The sequence below is a fragment of the Erythranthe guttata genome, chromosome 5 (assembly GCF_056151865.1).
Source record: "Erythranthe guttata isolate IM_541 chromosome 5, IM_541, whole genome shotgun sequence".
NCBI classification, from domain to species: domain Eukaryota; kingdom Viridiplantae; phylum Streptophyta; class Magnoliopsida; order Lamiales; family Phrymaceae; genus Erythranthe; species Erythranthe guttata.
In genome coordinates, this window is record NC_142537.1 from 14,226,501 (window position 1) to 14,232,500 (window position 6,000).

Genomic DNA, 6,000 nt, shown 5'->3' on the forward strand with positions numbered 1-6,000 from the left:
CAAAAAATCACAAAGCATAAATATATTAAAACAAAATCACAAAGCATAAATATATTAAAATTATAATATCATTTCCAATCTTTCAAAGCATCATTTGGCTAGTAGTATCTAGTGATAAGAATTTGTTATGAATTACAAAACATAAATATCTTATTTATAGAAAACACAATCTCTTCTGAGCTCTAAACTCATTTGTATTCCTCCTCTCTTTTCTGAGTCATTGCCATCTCTTGTGCCCTCAATTTTCAGGTCACATTCCTAACATCACTCTTCTCTATCTGCCTTCAATATGGACAAGCCATGGCCTTAGTATCTATCTTCCTCTCCATTACATTCTCCTCAACCCTGATCAAAAATTTCATCTTGTTTCCCATCCCCGCATAACTCTGTTAATTAAAAGGAGAAGTCCAAAACTACAAGTAATTAACTGCATTGTATTGACATAATTAAAACGAACGTCGAAAAAGTTACTAATGAATCATTTGAGATACCTGATAAGTTCGTATACTCACAAGGTTTACTCACGTAAACAAAATGTTGAATTAACATGGGGATGCAACGACCCAATAATTGTAGCACATATATAGAACCATAAGCAAACGATAACCATAATAACACATACACACATAATACATGAAATTCAAATCCACATATTCCATTCCAAAGAACTATAAAGAAATCGTATCAGCTTTGCAATCTAATCGCATCAAGGTTTCAAAACAATTTACAATTATACCTTAATAATAAACTTCAAATTACTTAAACGAACCTATACTCTTATCGGTCCTAAATCAATTGAGAGGTATCCTTATATAGAACTATGTCCTCTAAATAACGTCCTAACAACTCTTTTCATTTATAGTACTCTATTTTAGAAAATCTGGCAGCTTTGGTAATTCAACTTTGAAAATTCATATCTCTTAAACCGTACATACAAACCTTATGAAATTTTCACACAACATTCACATATATGTTAATTATACCATATTAAAACAGTTCAGTAAAATACCTATCCACGGGAGAGAAATAATTAATTCAGTACAGTAACACCAGCAGAATTTCAGAACAGAGCATTCAACTTTAAAAATACCAAATAAATCATTCTTTCAACCAAAGACCATGAAATTTCGCTGAGAATTATAGTTATAAGTCTATAATCATATCCAATTGGAATCGCAAGAATCGGGCTAAGATAAAATTTAATTTAACATATAATTCATAGATGACTCAGAAATCGTGCAGTTTCGGAAAACGGTTCATAACTTGATCAATATAATTCCGATTTACGCATACCGTATATCAAATCGAAGCTAACAGAAACATCTACATGCACAATTAATTTTATGATTTTCATAAAATAAATCATCGATGAAACATGCATTGGAAGCTAAGGCTACGAATCTGAAATTCGAATTAGGGTTCATTGAAATCTATATTTCTTGACCTAGATCCCTAAATCCGATTCCTAAACATATAAATCAATTAAACACATAAACATCATCTTATTATTTATCATTAATTCAGTAAAGACCGAAGTTCTTACCTTTTTGAACAAAATCGAAGACAAAGAGGAAGAGTAAAGCGAAGGATTCTCGGAGCTTTGGCTTGAAGGCTTTTGAGGGCACGATCCTCTTGATAGTTTGGGGATTTTATGGGGAAATCAATCCCATTAATTAGATGTGAATTTTTCAACAGAAGAAGGGGAAGGTTTGATGAGTTTTCATTGCCGATGGATGAGAGGAAGAAGGGGAAAATTCTCGTTTCTTCTCCAAGAAGAAGGAAACTGCCGTAAGAAAATTGGGAAGGAAAATAGGAGGAATCTTCCTTGCTTATAGGATAAGAAGTTAGGAGGAAATTTACTTAAGGGCTATTATGCAATATTTAAAACAATATAGGGTCCTAATAATAATTAAAGAACACTTGGGGGAGTAAGTCATATACATCCACATTCACACAATACCACACCAACTCACGTAGCACACTCAAAACTCATTAATGTATATCTACATTCATTAAACCATAAATTGTAAAACAATTAAAGATACATTGAATAGATTAATTATTATATCATAATTCTTATGAGATCATTTAAATTATAATTAAGCATGTACATGAGAGACAATTCAATATAACCAAAATTTTATAATATTATTATTAGCAAAGATTAATTATTCATTTAGAGCACATAATTCATTTAATGACATACATAAATAAAATTACTTAATCGTCTAATCAAATCAAGTCGATCGCACATTGCTCTAATATAGACATAACATAAAATATCATAATGCATATAATTCACATAATCATTCAGGGTACGTAAAAGTTACTTATTAATTCATGAAATGAAAATTACCGATTTACTCAATATAATCTCATATAATATGCAGGGCGTTACACATAGTGACAGATTAATGACGAAACATAAAATGTGACAGATTTGTGTCTGAAATGTATGTGACGATTTCTGACCGGATAAACATAGTGACAGATTAATGACAAAACTTACATGGTGACGGATTTGTGACCGATATGTATGTGACAGATGCGTGACGGACAGGATATTGTGACGGATTTGTGACCTACATTGATCAAATTGTTACATTCATAGAAAATGTGTGACTAATTTGTGACGAAATAAATTTCCGTCAAAAGATTTGTGACCGACATGTGACTGAGTTTCGACTGTCACAACATCCGTCACAACGTTGTCACATATTAGTCATAAAAAAATTCTAAATCTTAGTAGTACATTCCATCACATATTTGTCACTTATTCAGTCACTAATGGTGACGGATTTAGGCCGTCACAAAATATCCGTCACAAAAGCCCTGTTTTTTGGTAGTGAGAAGCAGAGAGAAAAGAAAATAAGAGAAATAGATCTGATAAGTTGGAGAAACGTGCATGAATATAGATATTATATTTAGGGTATAAGGGCAAACTAGGGATTAAAAAAAATTAAAGGATGTGGCTCATATATTATTTGAAAATAGAGATTTAATTAAAAGATTAAATTTAAGGTTGTCATTTAGTTCAAATTAAGTTTGATTTGAGGGGCTCTTAGCATATTACCCCGATTTTAAATAACTTACTAAATAGTGTTTAACTAAATAATTAATACTCCATGAAGGATTTTTGTGCATAAGTATTTGACCAACCATTTTTATTATTTTAGATTAAATGGTTATATCACTTTGCTAATAAAGTCATCCCTTTAATGTATATTATAAATAAAGGATAACTAATTCTTAGTTGTAACCTCAATTTAATCAATTTTTATCACAAAAATCTAATTTTGAATTTTTTTTTAAACGGTTTTTTTTTTTTTTTTTTTTTTTTTGCGCGTTTTTACCCCTCTGCTAAACACCGACCGTAATTCTACTATCATTAACAGTAATTATACCGTCACTCAGTGTACATTAACGTAATTATACTATCGTTGATAGTATATTAACGTGATTGTACTGTCGTTGACAGTACATTTATGTAATTGTACTGTCGTTGACAGTACAATTAGAGTCATCGACATTTTTTTGTTTGATTTGTTGACAAGTCAACGTAATTATATTACTTTCGTTGACAATAAAATAACTGTAAACACAATAATATTACTGTTAACCACATCAATATTATTATGTTTTGGGTTTTTTTGTTTTGTTTGAGTTGTTGATGGAGTAACGTAATAATATTAATGCCTACTATTATAATATTACTGTAAACACAATAATATTACTGTAGTTGACGGTAATATTACTGTTGTTACAATAATATTACTGTCAACCACATCAATATTAATTATTTTGGATTTTTATTATATTTACCTTTGTTGAAGGTCAACATATTAATATTACTTTATTACACAATAATAATGACTTTTGTTGTGTTAAAATAACTGTAAACCTAATAATATTACTGTCAACCACATCAATATTATCAGTTGTTGACAGAGTAACGTAATAATATTAATATCTACTATTGTAATATTCCCGTAAACACAATAATATTAGTGTGTTTGACGGTAATAATATTGTTGTTACAATAATATTACTGTCAACCATATCAATATATTCTTTTGGCCTTTTATTATGTTTACCTTTGTTGAAGGTCAACATATTATTATCACTCTATAACACAATAATAATGACTTTTGTTGTGTTAATAATACTGTGCTAGATATTAATATAGCAATATTATTGTGTTAAATTGTAGTAAATATTATTGTGTTTAACAGTAACATGGTTAATATTACTATCAACCATAACAATATTTTTGTTTAAACGGGGGCAAAAAGATGTTAAAGGAAAAAAAGAAAACAAAAAAAAGTAAAAGTCAGTGCCACCGGAGATCGGCGGTCAACGGAGACGGAGGACGAAATCGTACTCAAAATTATATTTTGGGTCAAAATTGAATAATTTTTAAAATTTAGGGTCAAATTGAAGTTAAATTAAATGATGAAATTGGAGCATATTAAAACGTGAGGGGCTATTTTAGTTTTTTACAAACCTCTAAACTATGTGTGGACTTTTTTGTAAAAAGTTATTGTCTGGACCCCTGGTCAAATTGAAGTTAAATTAAACTAAGGGATGAAATTGGAGCATATTAAAATGTGAGGGGCTATTTTAGTCTTTTAACCTTTGGACTATGTGTGGACTTTTTTGTAAAAAATTTTTTTGTCTGGACCCCTTTATGAAATAAGTACTCATTATTGATGGATTTATTTATAATGTGCCCTTCCATGAACGTGGATTAGGGAAACATGGCCATGAACGCGGTTTCAGATTTTGTATTTCTGGCCCGTTATTTCGTGGTATTAGCAATTTGACCCGGAGTTGAAATTATAAAAAAATTATTTTAGAAAATAATTTATGTTACGTATTATTTGGAACTTACCTTTTATTTTATACACTAGATTTTTGGCCTATGCGATGCACGAGATTAAAGTAAAATTAATACAAAGTAAAGTTCAATTTAAACGACAAAACTGAAGTTTTAATTATCATTTCATTTTGATGTTTTGCTATATGCATTGATGATAATCCCCCATCCATAAACTTTTATTTGCCATATTTATTAATTTAATTTTATGTTTCTATGTATTATGGTTCTATATTTATCTTATCCCAGTTAATGTAGAAGTTTGACAGATCTTCTTCTGTATCACCCATAACAGGTCTCAGTAAATTAACTGTAAATCAATGATGCCATTAAATCTCAAGAGTTTATTAAGAGCAACCTTACTTTTATTAATAAGATAAGAATCAAATATTTTTCTAAACAATTAAATAATTTTCCCATAAAATTAATATTAAGTAAAATGACAATTTTAATAAAAAAAGATACGTAGATTTTAAGCTTAATATTTAATTTATAGTCAATCTCAGTCATTCACGACTATTTTTTCTTATTTCCAGACATATTTCTTATATGCGTATTTATTTTTAAATATTCCTTAATTAATTTGACATGTCAATGTAAAGTTCACAGATTTGAAAATCAAAAGTACATTATGTTTCTAATACACAACTAAACTTTTTTTACATGAACATTCATATTGATCATGTTTATGATATGTCATTGAAAAACTCTATTATGAGTTCTATGTGAAATATTTTTTCTTTAAAAATTTAAGAAAATAAACTTTTACTTCTGAAGTAAATTATAATATATGAAAAGATGATCATACTTTTAATATAACATAACATAAATATCATTACATGTATTAGTAAATAGGAATTAGTTTGAGCTTACACTATTATATTTTCATATTTGTGGAATCTAAGTAATAAAAATTATATAAGAACTAATTTAATATTTAAAATTACTTTAGGTATTTAAGGCTTAACTTAAAACAAGAGGATTTATTTTAAATAAAATTTTACATATACACTATATGCCTGTAATATCAAGATCATTGGAAAACTCTTGAAATGTAACTCTAAAGAAAAACCATTGTTGATATTTAATGTATAAAATAATTACGATAACCAAGAAAAAAAACA

General features: G+C 28.4%; 1 long non-coding RNA gene across 1 annotated transcript; it reads right to left on the reverse strand.

Annotated features, from left to right (window-relative positions):
• Positions 1-25: 25 nt before the first annotated feature.
• On the reverse strand, positions 26-1,831 carry LOC148770699 (uncharacterized). The gene is made up of 2 exons (XR_016031104.1): positions 1,544-1,831; positions 26-386 (listed from the first exon to the last, which is right to left on the reverse strand). It is a non-coding gene; the product is annotated as an uncharacterized LOC148770699 (long non-coding RNA).
• Between the last annotated feature and the right edge of the window lie 4,169 nt (positions 1,832-6,000).